The 14,679-nt window shown below is 35.3% G+C and overlaps 1 protein-coding gene across 4 annotated transcripts in view; it reads right to left on the bottom strand.

The window, feature by feature from the left end:
- Nucleotides 1-14,679, bottom strand: part of gig (TSC complex subunit tuberin) — a 943,661-nt gene that overhangs the window by 219,278 nt on the left and 709,704 nt on the right. The window lies entirely within an intron of this gene.

Here is a 14,679-nt window from a genome sequence, read left to right as displayed (position 1 = left end):
CCAAAGAATAGTGATCAGAACTTTCCCCACCTTTGCAATGAGTTGCCCGTGTTTGTACTACGTTCTAGGACTACTTGCATTCAGCTCACGCTAGTATTCGCCGATACTTTTATAGTTTTTTATATTATATTCGCATGAAACTCTCCGATTCCAATCTTTGAGTTTCTTATTCGGTTTTAAAACAATGTGGGATCTAATATCCCCTTAATTTAATTAATTATTTTTGTAATATTAATGTGAAGGCAAAATATTTTGATGAGCAACTCATCATAAGCAATCATTCATGAACAATATGGTCTTCATTTTTCATTTTACACAAATTATGGACTCTACAATCATGTTATAAATAATTATTTTAATTTCCCGATGTTTTGACCTTCATATAAAGGTCATCATCTAGAGCTCGCGCGCACGCACGCGCACACACACACACACACACACACACACACAGAGAGAGAGAGAGAGAGAGAGACAGGCTAAATTATATTTCACATAGTATGCTGAAGAGATAATGATTTGATCAACGGTTATTATACTGGCATGACCTATAGCAAAAATAAAATAAAATTACAATAAATGAATGAAATAAAATAAATTAACTACATCAAAGCTATATTCTATTTAAGACATTATAATTATTTATATATAACATGGTTGTAGAGTCCATAATTTGTGTAAAATGAAAATATGATAATATGGCTTTCTTCTAAGTCAGTGGTTCCCAAAATTATTTGGATTACCATCCCGCTTTTCTAAAAAAAAATTATTCAGCAACCCCCTGGAAAGTACTTTCTAAGACCTGACCAGTTTTCCCTGATACATATAAAAGAAAATCATATAAAATCGGATCGGCAGTTCTCTTGTTTTAAATGAACAAACAGATAGATACAGAAACAAATTTGTGTTTTATTATGCATCTAGTAGAGTTTTTGAAGTTTGGAAATAAGACACCTTGGAACTGAAATTTTAAAACTATTTATTGAAATCAACAAAAGAAACACAAATTGTACGTAAATATAGGACAAGTTGGAGCTGAATAGTTAATAACACTATTAAAATTAAAAAAACAAACAAATTGCACATATGTAAAAATCGCACATAAAATAGTAAATCACCATCAAATTCCTGTCATGTACCCTCAAGGAGTGTACAGGATATGATAGTACTACATGAAAATTTCCATCATTACTAACTTCCTCCAAATCAGTCTGTTAGATGTCAAGACTCCAACATTATCAGATCTTATATTTCTATCTTTTAAGGCACTTTTTACCGTATCGATTTACCTATATCTTGGTTTTCCTCTGGGTCTTTTTCCTTCCAACTTGGCAGAGAACACTTGATTTGCTAATCTTTCCTCTCCCATTTTGATTAAGTGACCATACCACCTGAGATTAACCCTGCATATTTAATTTGCAATCTTTGCTAAAAATTGTCCCTGAATAGCTGAAATGTCACTTGTTCCCAAGGTTCTTAATTCAGGATGCACTCGATATTTTAATTGTTTCTGCTTATTTTCATTCTCTTTGTCTTGTTATTGCTAACCTTCTTACCATATCTATTACAACAGTTATTCAATTTAGTCAGGGAATTTTGCAGACTTGTAGAGGATTTATTTAGAAGTATAACATCATCTGCATAAAGCATTGAGCTGACATTAACATCTCCAAATTTTGATATCATGTTTAATACCACCTTCGTTCATAATGTGATCCATATAGATAATGAATAATTATCTATAATTATCTATAATTATATAGATAATTATATAGATACATTATCCCCTCTATTATATATCTATAATAGAGGGGATAATGTACATCCTTGTCTCACACCAGATTTAACAATAAACCATCTTCCTGTACTTTCTTCAATTCTAACTGCTGACTTGCAACTCAAATAAAGACTAAGTACTGTTTGATATAATGCCACATTGACACCATATAACTGTAGCATATTGAATAGCTTCTCTCTTGGCACCTTGTCATATGCCTTTGGCAGATCTACAAAACTTAAATACAGATCTTTGTTATATTCCCATGCTTTCTCAACTATTTGTCATAAGGTGAAGATCTGATCCTGATGCCTCTATTTGGTCTGAATCCAGCTTGTTCTTCACCAACTTTTCTTCCACAATTCTTCTCAACCATTTCTCAAGTATACTTGCATAAATCTTAACAGGAACACTCAGTAGAGAAATACCACTGTAATTCTCACATTGTTTTATTTCCCTTTTTCTATATGGGTACTATGAGAACTCTACTCGAATCATCTGGAATTCATCCCTCTGTCCATGCCTTCTGAACTATGCAGCGCAGCCACTGTAAGACTTTCATACCTCCACACTTCAGCATTTCTGGTTGAATATCATTTACTCCAGCTGCTTTTCCACATTGCAGGCATTTGATGGCTTTTCTAATTCAAGTATGTATATGAATGTTTGATTGCATGCCTGTTCAGTGTTTTTTTACCACTGTGCTGCCACTGGTTGTTTCATTTAGCAATTTTTCAAAGTAATTACTCCATACTTGAAGGATAGCTTTTTCTCTAGTTTTCATGTCATCTTTATCATCTCTAATTCCTTTCACAGCATTCTTTCCTCCATTTCTGAGCTTTTCCAACAAACTCCAGAATATCTTGCCACCTTCTTGATATTTATTTTCAATGTTATAGACCAGTGGTCGCCAAAGTAATTTGCCCGTCGACCCTATATTTTACTATTACGTAATTATAATAGGACAAGCAAAAAAAAGACGCTCATGTGAGTTTTTAGATTGTTTATTTTATAGTTACAGTGTTTATTGTATGTATAATATAGTGTATATTATTATATTACTATTACTACTACTATTACTATCAGTAGTAATATCACTGGTATTACTACCAGCGCTGCTTAACTCTTCAACATAGAGAAGTTTAGTTCGTGAATGAATAACAATTGAATTATACATGACTTATTTTTCACAGTATTAACAACACCACACACACTTTTATCACGAAGATGTTTTATTAACGCTTATTAATGGTACCGTTATGGGTTCCCCCCACTCCCCCGTTAGAAAATTTTTACATGGAACACTTTGAAAACAAAGTACTTACCACCGCTACATACAAGCCACAAGTGTGGTTACGCTATGTAGATGATGTGTTTGCCATCTGGCCCCATGGACAAGACACTTTGGATGCTTTTGTCAACTAATTAAACAGCCAACACCTCAAAATTCACTTCACAGTAGAAAAAGAATCAAATAACTGTTTACCATTTCTTGACACATTAGTCACTCACTTTTCAGATGGATCACTATCTTTTTCTATTTACAGAAAGCCTACACACACTGGAAGATACCTACATAAACAATCACATCATCATCCAGTCCAAGCACAGCATTTTAAAAACACTTACACACAGAGCCATTTGTTCTAACAATACAGCTCTGACCACTGAACTCCAATATCTGCGCCATACGTTCTTAGCCAACAGCTACAATCCCTATAAAATAGATAAAATACTACATAGGCCCATTACTCTGCCCTCCCCTAATACACAAGAATACAACATGACCGTTTCTATTCCCTATATCAGAGGTACATCAGAAAAGATAGCCAAAGTATTGTTGAAACATGGCCTTCGCACCACTTTCAAACCTCATGTCAAGCTGGCAACTCTGATCCGCTCGCCTAAGGATAAACTTCACCCTTTAGCACACCCAGGAGTGTATGAAGTGACTGTGACTTGTCCTGTTATGGGCAAACAGGAAGATCAGTGAACATCTGCCTGCAAGAACATGAAAGATACATTCGCTACTATTACTATGGCAAGTGGGGACTGGCAGACCACGCTTTGGACACTCCTTCACACAGGATTAGATGGAGGAAAACGAATGTGCTATTTAGGAGTCGTTATAGATCTGAAAGATTATTTTTTGAGTCAGCAATGGCTTTGAAGAATTCTCCCAACCTTAACAAATATGGTTGCATTAATTTGCCAAAAATTTGGGAGACGGTTATCCTAAGAAAAACTCCTGGATAGCTGCTAGTTTGTTTTTTTTTTGTTTCGTTAGAGGGTGCCAAAAAAATAGGACTTTAGATCTTTTGTCTTTTACAATTATATTGTTTCACTCACTCACTGTCGCATTTACAAGTGTGTTGTGCTCTGATGATGCTGAGTTGAAAATCAGCGAAATATAAGCGTTAATAAGACATCTTTGTGATAAAAGTGTGTGTGGTGTTGTTAATACCGTGAAAAATAAGTCAGGAATAACCATCAACACCTAAGCTTATCTGTTAGATTGATTGAATTATAATATGTATGTTGATGAATTTTAGAACATTAACGCTCACTTGTATGTCGATGCGCAAAAATGAGACTGGGATCGAATACTTGTATCAGTAAATAAGAACCGTGCACGTGTTGCAATCTCGCTCCCACTGCGCTGGCCGGCCGGCAGGCAGGAACCACCAACATCCGTTTATTGGTAAATACGTCATTTTGGCCTACTTGATTGGTCAGTAACTATTTTCATGATTTTACTCCATCTTACAGGTCGTATTCATGGACCTGTAAGATGGAGGTACTGATCTCACGATTCACTCTTAATTGCATTGTCATTACCTTCATGTCTTTTGTCATGGAGGTAATCCAAGTTAACTGAATTAAATATTGCCCATACAATGATGTCTTATATTTTTCTGTCAACCCCCAATCGACCCCTGAGCCCAAATCGACCCCTTTGGCGACCAATGTTCTAGATTATAACAACATGGTGTAACAAAGGGACTAGTTTAACAAAATTGTAGCAACAGCAGAAAGACTAAAGTCCTAATTAGGTGCTCTCTATTTATCTATTAAAAAAAAATATTGTAGTAACAACACAAAGACTAAAATCCTAAAAAAACAGAGAGAGAAAGCAGGTACCAGTTATGTCTTAAGATGACTGACTTCCAAATCTTACTTGTTGAGATTCAGAGTATGTTTTAATGCTTCTGTTGCTTCTAAGAACAATCTCTCTGACTTGTAAAAGCTTCTGTGCAGTACTTTTGTTTTCTTCCAGTTGATGCTGTGTGCAGGGGTATCCAAAGCATGGTCTGCTAGGCCCGACTTTCCATAGTGATAGTGCCGGATGTATCTTTTATGTTCACTGCTGCAGATATCCACAGTTCTTCCTGTTTAACCGTAGTAGGCTTTATTACATGAACAGGGTACTTCGTAGACTCCTGGATGTGATAAAGGAGGGTTGCTGTCCTTGGGTGAACGGATGAGTTGCTAATTTGACACAGTCTGAATACAGTGTATAGTTGATGTTTATTGAAAATTCTATATATCTTTTCCAATGTGCCTTTAATGTATGGAATGGTGACTGATTTGTTGTAGTTCTCTGTGGTGGATAGTGGGAGGGGTTTCTTAGGAGCATTTAGTCTTAAGACATAACTAGTACCTGCTCTCTCTCTCTTCTCTGTTGTTTTCAGTACTTTAGTCTTTGTGTTGTTACTACAATATATATATATATATATATATATATATATTTTATAGATAGATGGTGCCTAATTAGGGCTTAAGTCTATGTTGTTGCTAAAATTTTGTTAAACTAGTCCCTTTGTTACACCATGTTGTTATAATCTCACATATTGTGACAAACTGTGTTTTTGTGCTCTGAAGATGCTGATTATCACACCAGAGAAATATCAGCAATAAGTCAATAAATAATTATTTACTTATAATTCTGTGTTCTGATATATACCGTCAAAATTAAACAACATGTACGACGAACACATAAGCCTATCACTATCGACAATAACATAGTCAATGAGAATTTTCTTATTCCTTGCCTCTTCTGTCCATGTGAATTTATGCACATTTTTTATGTTGGAACATTGTGTTAATAATAACCAGTCCATGTCCTGAGCAGAAATCCAACAGGTATTTGCCATTATCATTAGTTTTGCTCTTTTCTCCAAATTTTTCCAAAATATTTTTGTGTGTCTGACAATTATTTCCTACTCTGCTATTTAGATCCTGAACAAGGACCAACTTTTCATTTTTCATTGTGTAAGTTGCTTTTTCTAAAGTGTCAATAAATTCCTCCACTTCTACCTTAGTAGAACCTTCTGTGGGACCATAGGCACAAATAAGTCTTATTGTTCAATTCCCAAATTCTGATATTTGCCCACATCACTGTACTTGAGACTGCCTGCCATTCAAAAAGATTAGCCTCATATTTAGTGTTGAATACTATGGCAACTGCTTCTTTTCCTTGATTTTCATTGCCTGTATGTAACATTTTGCATTTATTGCTCTGAAGGATCACCAGGTTTTGTCTTTTTTTTTTTTTTTTGTTTCAGTTACCCCTATTATGTCAATCTGGTACTTATCCAATTCCTCAGCTAGCTCCATTTCTTTGCCATTCAGGCTTCTTATGTTGATAGTACCGATCTTGAACTTTGGTGATGTTGAGTTGGGGTGGGTTTTAGGATTTGTTCCAGTAGCCGACTTTTTGCTGTTTGTCCTGGTTCCCTGGCGAAATCAATGGGAGCCCTTGTTTAACTGGGCGATGCCACAGCCAGCATGAAATTCTGTCACAGTGTACCATCATTTTTTAATTTGGTTTAAGCCAATAAAAATACAATTTGGTCGGCTAAATCCCAAATTGCCAGCCCATCCTTGTTCGTTCAGTATCCAGGTAGATATCTAACAGGGTGCACCACGAGAAGGTGAGGAGTGGACATTAGGTTAGAAGCCCTGGTCGGTTCTAAACATTCCTTAAAGGCTATGTGAAGGTCTCCTCTTGGTTATACAGCTTTTACTCTAAAGCACCCCTAAAATAGTAAATAACGATCAGTAATATTAAAAACAATCCTAATGAGAAGGATGAGCCTGGTGTTTTGCTACCAATTTATTGATATTTGGCTCTATATTTGTCAGCATCAGTCTTAAATCACTGCAATCAGCTATTTGCAGTCAGTTTCTTTTTTTAGTTAAAAGATTTGTGACTGCACTGAACCCACATTCCACTAAATATGATGATGGAAATGCAATTAAAAACTTTTTTACTACAGTCCACAATCCAGGATAAAGTATGGGCATCTTTTGCAGTCAGAAATGTTGGTAGCAATTTTTGAATTTTAATTTCAATTCCTCATTTGTTGTTACTTCTATCAGTTCTTCTTGTAATTGTAAAGGTTCTTCTGTGTTTGTACTTGAAAATGGAGTCCAAAACCAATGGGTTATTTTTATTTCAAGAATATCTTTAAATCGTTTGTTGAAATCACAGTGCAGCCTCCAAGTGCTGACAATAGCTGAGAACATCTTCTTCACATTTTTCCACTGTTGATAGATTTGGATACTGGATGAATTCTCCTTGTCCTAAGTTTCGTTTGTAGAGGACAAGTTTTGACAAATGTAGAAATAATAGCTTTTGCTTTTATTAAATTCAGCTAATCTCCTGGAGCTGTAGATTTGTTTCATAAAATTTGTCAAACAAGTTTGTCAAATAAGCTATGCCAACGTTTGAAATTAATCAAGTTGGCTTGTAAAGAATCATCTCTGTTTTCTAAAAATTGTAGCATTGAGTCATAGAGTTCATAAATCAATTCAAACAGGCACCCTTTGATAGCCAACAAACTTCTGTATGGAGCAGCAAGAGACTGAATTTTTCATCGTTTTTTCAATACAAAGTTGTCCAAATAGCCATTCAATGAAAGACTTTTTATTTTGCGGACTGCTGTAATAATGTAATGACCAATGTAGGCAGGTATTTGGCAACTAAATGTTGACGACAAATCACACAGTGTACAGTGAATACATTTGGCACTGCCTCTTTGAAATATGCAAAAAAACCATGATAGTGCCCTACCATCGCTGGTGTACCATAGGTAGCAACTGACAAGATATTATTCAGAGCGATTTATATTATAAGATGATATAAACCGGGTTTAATAGGTTGGATATTTTTGATACAGAATGTTAGTCTACTAGTTTCACCACCTGGTTGGTGGCTTCCTCTGGGCAAGATAACTTTATACAAAACAGCTTAAAGAACAAAAAACAAGCTTAAATTACAACTAATACATAACTGAAGGATGAAAAATATCAAATTCATATGAACCGTTACACGAACATGTGGAGCATGTGTGTTAGCAGTTGGTCAGTCATTGTTTAGCAGATGCATCCTATAATTGGCTGCGAAGTTGAACTCTGATGTGCTGAGCGATCTTATGAGTGATTTCCAGATGTCACCAAGGGGTCATCACTTAGTTTCTGTTTAGGCTACCTCTTGAACAGATCACTACTGCAGCTTCTTTTATTGAGCGGGAGGTGTGGTCATCTTCTATGTGCACATAGTACTTTTATAATTCCCAAGTTTTTACTTACAAGAGAACGTTTCCATTCTACTAAACAGATATATTGGAAAATGTCTTTAGTATTATTACGGGAAAGGATACAATATACAAGGTTTGATCTAAGCCAAGTTGATTCATAATGTCTTCATTTACTTTACATTACATTATTTCTAACAGCAGAGAAGCTGACCTATGGTCCCTTATAGACAATATGATTAATGATACTTTTAATAGGTCATTATTTATTAGCAAGAACAGACTTATCAAAAAATTTAATGCTCTGTATGAAAAGAGTTGCAATTCTAGACCCAACCTTCCAGACAACAAAGTTATTTTCAACCTTTCAGACCACAACTTAACATCTGCAGAAGTTAACATCCTAAAAAGCAGTCTCTCCAGAGTTTATACCAAAAGTAAACATTATGTGCAACATCAAGAAGGCTCTTTATTTTTTACCTGTACCTGCTGCAAATGATATAAGGTTAAAGACTGCGATTATTCTCTCATCTTCCCGACCAACAAGAAAGAATATCACCCCTTTGGAAAAGAGATCACGAACTAATTTCATCATTTTAAATACCAGAGATTATATATCAAAAATCTCGGTTATACTTTCGGACACATCCACTTACTGTCAATTAAACTCAGACCTTACTTGAACAAACCACATAGAAACCAACAACCTTCTACATAACATGGATACATGACTGACAGATCTTAAAAAGAAACTGAAGTCAATGCATCCATTAACTCCATTTATATGGTAAACCATATAAACGTGGAATTTATATGGTGAACCAAGTGCATAAAACCAAGATATGTCTTTGTCCAATTATAGATGGAACAAACTTCCCAACTTACTTATTATCCAAATATCTTGCTCGTCTTCTGAAAGCACACATTCGAAATACAGATACATATATCAAATATACACAACATTTCACTGAAAAGTTAAGAAATGTCTCAATATCAAGAAGAGACATTCTTGCTAGCCTAGATGTTGTGTCTTTGTTTATGAATATCCCAGTGAATGAAGTTGTGACCCTCATAGACAATCTATTTCCTCAATAGACATCGCTCAGCTTTATAGACATTGCCTAAATTTCAATTTTTTCAAGTGGAATGGAAAGATCTATAAACAACTCTCAGGTCTCACAATAGGAAGTCCTCTATCTCCTCCATGCGCAGACTTATTTATGGAAAAGTTGGAAAAAGATGTCTTGTCACACACGGATCCAAAACCATCAGCATGGTGGAGATATGTCGATGACATATTTATCATACAGAAAATTTTTTTTCTTTTTTTATTGCCAGCAAAGGTTGATTGATTGGTAGAGCCTCTGCTACTAATGGCACAGCAAAAAAAGTTAAGCAAGTTTGAGTGTGGTTTTGTAGTTGGAAGGGAATAAATCGTTCGATGGTTTGGCACACTTCCCCTCGATGAGTCTTTGGACTCCCTGGAGGTGTCACATAATAATAATAATACTTCTGTATTATTACACCAGATCATAGAGGTCAAATTCATGTATTTTATTCAGCACCTTTTCTGGGTTGTTATAAAGTTCACATTTGGAAATATTCATAAAGTTTAGTAAATGCATCGGCAATGCTTCCTCGATGTTACAGATTTTGCAGATGGGGAAGACTTTTATGCCATTGCTAAACTTGATTGGTCTTGTGTGGCCAGTCTTGAGGCGAGAGATCATGGTAGTGGCACAGCAATTAACCTAGGAGTTGATGGTAGCTCCTGGTCTTTCTGCTGTGGTGAGTCATGTCCTGGAGAATTGTTTTTTTATGTTTTCTTTTTGAGTGGATTTAAAAAGATCGAAATCTGTGGTATCACTTGATGTTGCAGCTATTTTTTTGCTACGTGATCTACAATTTCATTTCTCTTTAATCCCACATGGGATGGGAACCATCGGAAAATTATTTCGGGATCCTTATGTAGTTTGTTCATGTTTTTAATTATGTCTCTAAGTATTTCTTGATGGCTAGAGTAGTGCTTAATAGCCTGAAAGGCTGCTAAGGAATCCGTGAAAAATATAAATTCCTTTGGATTTTGTTTATCCAAATGTTGCAGTGCTGTGTTAATGGTTATTAATTCTGTATGGTATGAGTTGCATACAATACTGTTAGTTGTTTTAGTTCTATATTGTGAGAGCCATAGATGAGTATGCCACTCCCAGAATTGCCATTTGGATTTCTGGAGCCATCTGTGTAGATCTTTGTTGAGTCAGGTCCATATTCCATTATTTTTGAAAGAGCTAATAATATAACGATATCAGGGTTTCTAGGCTTTTTTTCTCATGTTTCCCAATTTCGAAATTGATAACTATATTTTTCCTGTCTTGATTTGGAGGAAATGCTGGGTAGTTGGCTATTTTATTTCGACAATCCAAGGGAATTTTATTTTCCATGATGTCATGTATTGTTGATATTTTCTTTATTCTGTTTGTTGGTTGCCAATTTTGAAAAAGTTCACTTGTTCTATGATGTGCAAGGTTGGCTCTTTTTTCTACAAATTTAGTAAGATTTTCTTGGCACCTAATTTTTAAAGGCACCGGGTTGGATTCAAATTCTGCTATTTTTCCAGGAGTTGTATTCCTTAGTCCACATATGATTCTAGCTGCATTTTTCTGAATTTTTATAAGCTTGTCTAAACTGGTTTGTGATGTTTGCATCCAGATAGGCGAAGCGTATTCCATTATGGGTCGGATAATACAGGTGTATGTGACTTTTAAGGTTTTAGCATCAGCTCCCTACTCTTTACCTGAGATACTTTTCATGATATTTAGTCTTCTTTTTGCTCTGACTGCAACACTGTTGATATGTTTATTGAAGCTTAATGATGGATCCAGAGTAACTCCAAAGTATTTGGGGTTTTCATTAAATGTAATTAGTTGACTGTTTAGCTTAATATTTTGTCTCCACTTTCTGAGGTGGTTATGATAAATACACAAATTTATGTAGGGTTCATTTTGATTTTCTGGTTTTCACAGTATGTAGATAAACTTTCAATGGCTTTGTTTAAGTGACCTTCTGCTGTTTCTAGGTTGTTGTGAGCTGAGAATAGGACCAAATCATCAGCAAACATAGCTATCTTTGTTTCTTTATTTATATTTTTTTATCTAAGTCATTTAAGTAGATTGGAAAAAGGAGTGGGCTCAAAATGCTGCCTTGAGGGAGTCCTTGTCATATTTTCACTTTCTTGAAAAAGGTATTATTTATTCTAAATCGAATTGTCCTATTTCTCAGGACGTCATAAATCCAGTTTAGTACTTTCCCTTCTATTCCAATATGACAAAGTTTGGAAAAAGAGTTTCTACCTCCACACCTTGTCAAAGGCATTGCTAAAATTTATAAAAGCTGCAATGTTGAATTTGGTAGGTTTGGTCTGGAAGTTATCTTGAATTGTCTCGGCTAAGTAGAAAAGTTGATCAGTTGTTGAGTGATTTCTTCTAAAGGCAGCCTGAAAATGTGGTAGTATGCTATTTTTGTTTAGATAGTAATTCAAATGTTGGAGTATCATTTTTTCCATCAATTTGCCTCGAATTGAAGTCAGTAAAATCGGTCTATAACTTCCTGGTTGGGCTTGAGGTTTGTTAGGCTTTAAGATTGGTATGATTGTGGCTGTCTTCCAGTGTTTTGGAGCTTTTCCTTGTTTTAGGCTATTGTTGTATAGGCAAAGTAGCCAATCTAGGGGGTAGGGAAGGAAGGTGTTTGATCATAATTCCTTGTATGTTATCTGGTCCACATGATTTATTTATATCTAGTCTCTCCAAGGCATCTCTCAATTCAGAGATTGTAAATGGATCCCAGAATAATTTGTTTTTATATTTTGGAGAATTTGCGGCATTTTCTTGCTGTCGAGCCTGTTTTGATATTTGACGGTCTTTCCAAGCATTCATCTCTAGTTTGCTTATATTTTGAAAATGAAAGGCCAAGGTATCTGCGATCTCCCTGTCTCCAATTTTGATATTTCCAACTGGATCTTTTAGCATGTTAGTCTTACTTGCCTTTGGTAGGTTTTGTAAATTAGCAGTCAGTTTACAAAGTTTGGTATCTGAAGTGTTTGGATTTAAGTTGTGGCAAAATCTTGTCACCTAGTTCTTTGTAATATATTATATTTTTGTTTAATTTCAGCATTTATCCTGTTGTACTCGATCCTGGTTTCTGGAGAGCTTCCAATTTTTAAGATGTTAAATAATTCATTTCATTTAGTTATTTTACTGGCAAGTTCCTGGTGAACCTTTGTGTAGTTTGAGATAACTTTTCTTTGCTGCATTCAGGATAGTATTCTTCTAAGTTATGTAGTCTTTTGTCTAAGTCATCATGGTATGTGTGATCTTTCAGCATTTTACTTACTTCATCCTTGTATTTCTCCCAATTTGCCTTTTCGAAGTTCCAATGATATTTTCTTTTTGAGGTGGGTCTAGTCATTTTTGGGTTCAGATAGATTAATATGGGGGGGGGGTCACTTCCTACTGGTTCCAAAACAGATCAAATAGCTTTGTCGTGAAGATCTGGAGACACCGCATTAATATCTAGGGCATCTTTTGAGATGCCCTAGATATTAATTTTGAGATACCATAAGAATGAGACAGATAAGTGGGTTCTCCACTGTTGAGAGTTATTAGTTTCATCTAAGAAATTACTCGGGTTTTCTCCTCTTAGGTTTATTTCCTCAGAACCCCATAACAGCTGTTTGCTTATTCATGTCTCCTAAAATAATGGAGTTTTCTTCAATGAGATAGGATAAGCTACAAAGATTTGGTCCAGGTTTGTCAGGAGGATAAAAATTGAAAATGGCTTTTCATTTGGTTCCAGTATTTGGATTTCTTGTATTTCAATTCCTTCTGCTACTATGTCTAACTCAACAAATTTATATGACAAGTTTCGGATTAGTGTCAGAAGCCCTCTTCCATTTTGGTCAGTAGGCCTATCTTGTCGTAAGATATCATAGTTTTTAATGTTTAGTCTGCTGGTTTGTCGAAGTTTGGTTTCCTGGATGCAGATAATATCAGCATCATGTTTGTTAGCTAGTAGTAATAGTTCATTTAGTTCTTCCTTCATTGCTGGAGTAACGATACCATTTAAATTACGTTGGATGATATTAATATTTCTTGTAATGGGTGGAATGATTTGCTCATTTCTCAACTCTGACATCATTTCAAAATCAAGAGTTGCGTCGGCTGCCCCACAAGCAGTACGAGGCAGCCGATGATATGGAAACATAGGCAGAATTATATGATTTTCTAACTTCTATTAACTTCTTTCACCAACGTTCTAAGGTGAGCTTTCGAGTTCACCTTAGAACTTGAAAATGAAAGCATTGGCCTAAATGTATAATACAAACCGATTCACACAGGCCATTACCTGCATTTTGCCTCTTCGCACCACATTTCACAAAAGTTAAGCATTATACATATGCTAAAAAACAGAGTGGTATGTATCATAAGAGATGACAGAGTTTTAACAGACGAATTAGATCTTATTCTCAAAGCATTAACAAACAATGGTTACTCAAAAAAATTAATAAAAAGGATTCTTTTCTCCACCAAGAAACTCATTACAGGATTTCCATTCCTTTTGCTGGCAAAGTTTCACAAAGAATTACCAACCTACTAAGGCCTCACGACATCTGAGTTGCTTTCAAATAAATAAAGACTGTTCGCAATATGTTACGGTCACCAAAAGACAAGATTGATTTCTATAAACGGCGTGGAGTTTACAACATCCAGTGTTCTTGTGGATTGAAGTACATATAAAAAGTTTAGAAATAAGAAAAAAGGAACATATCGGAGGTGTTAACAACAACAGAGAAGACAATTCTGGTTTAGCTTTCCATTTTACCAACACAAACCACAATATTGAATGGGATAAAAGTTGTCATCTACATCTATGCTGTACATAGAAGATGACTACACCTCCCACTCAATAAAAGAAGCTGTAGCAGTGATCCGTTCAAGAGGTAGCCTAAACAGAAATGATCCTTGGTGACATCTGGAAATCACTCATAAGATCGCTCAGCACATCAGAGTTCAACTTCGTAGCCAATTATAGGATGCACCTGCTAAACAATGACTGACCAACTGCTAACATATATGCTCCACGTGTTCATGTAAAGGTTCATATGAATTTGATATTTTTCATCCCTCGGTTATGTATTAGTTGTCATTTAACCTTGTTTTTTGTCCTTTAAGCTGTTTTGTATAAAATTATCTTGCCCAGACGAAGCTACCAATCAGGTGGTGAAACTAGTAGTTAACATTCTGTATCAAAAATCTCCGACCTATTAAACTCAGTTTATATCATCTTATAATATAACATATAGTGGTCAAA

Source organism: Typopeltis vanoorti, chromosome 3 (genome assembly GCF_054136105.1).
Source record: "Typopeltis vanoorti isolate ZY-2024b chromosome 3, IOZ_Tvanoo_1.0, whole genome shotgun sequence".
Taxonomy (NCBI): Eukaryota; Metazoa; Arthropoda; class Arachnida; order Uropygi; family Thelyphonidae; genus Typopeltis; species Typopeltis vanoorti.
This window is presented reverse-complemented; position numbering and strand designations above follow the sequence as displayed.